This window comes from Xyrauchen texanus, chromosome 31 (assembly GCF_025860055.1).
Source record: "Xyrauchen texanus isolate HMW12.3.18 chromosome 31, RBS_HiC_50CHRs, whole genome shotgun sequence".
Classification (NCBI taxonomy): Eukaryota; Metazoa; Chordata; class Actinopteri; order Cypriniformes; family Catostomidae; genus Xyrauchen; species Xyrauchen texanus.
This window is the reverse complement of record NC_068306.1, coordinates 4,734,766-4,735,247: the sequence shown is the minus strand read 5'-3', so window position 1 is coordinate 4,735,247 and position 482 is coordinate 4,734,766.

The following is a 482-nucleotide window of genomic DNA, read 5'->3' as shown; positions in this document are numbered from 1 at the left end:
AGTTGAATAAACACTGCATTACATTCATCAAGGCGAGATGAAATAAAAGCGTGAATAAGCTTCTCATTACCCCTAAAACTCAAGACATGTCTCACCTTGGAAATGGTCTTTAACCGATAAAAACCTCCTGATGTGAAATGGACGTCCAAATTTCTGCTGAAATGAATGTTGTATTTTCAAAGAGGTAACATATACATAGTGAAAACAACATTGGCCCTAATAGTGATCCTTGCGGGACACCACAATGTGCTGTTGAAGAGGAGGTCATCTAATCTCCGACAGACATGACACATTTCCTATTTCTGATGTAGGAATCAATCTAAACACCCCCACCCCCCCCAGATATTCCCACTCATCTCTTTAATGCATTGCATTAGTCATTTTAAATGGTGTCATTGGTTTCCTGCAGAAATAAAAGTTCTTCATGATAAACCGGACGGCACCGTTTATCACAATAAATAAAAACAGGCATCGGCCGCCGC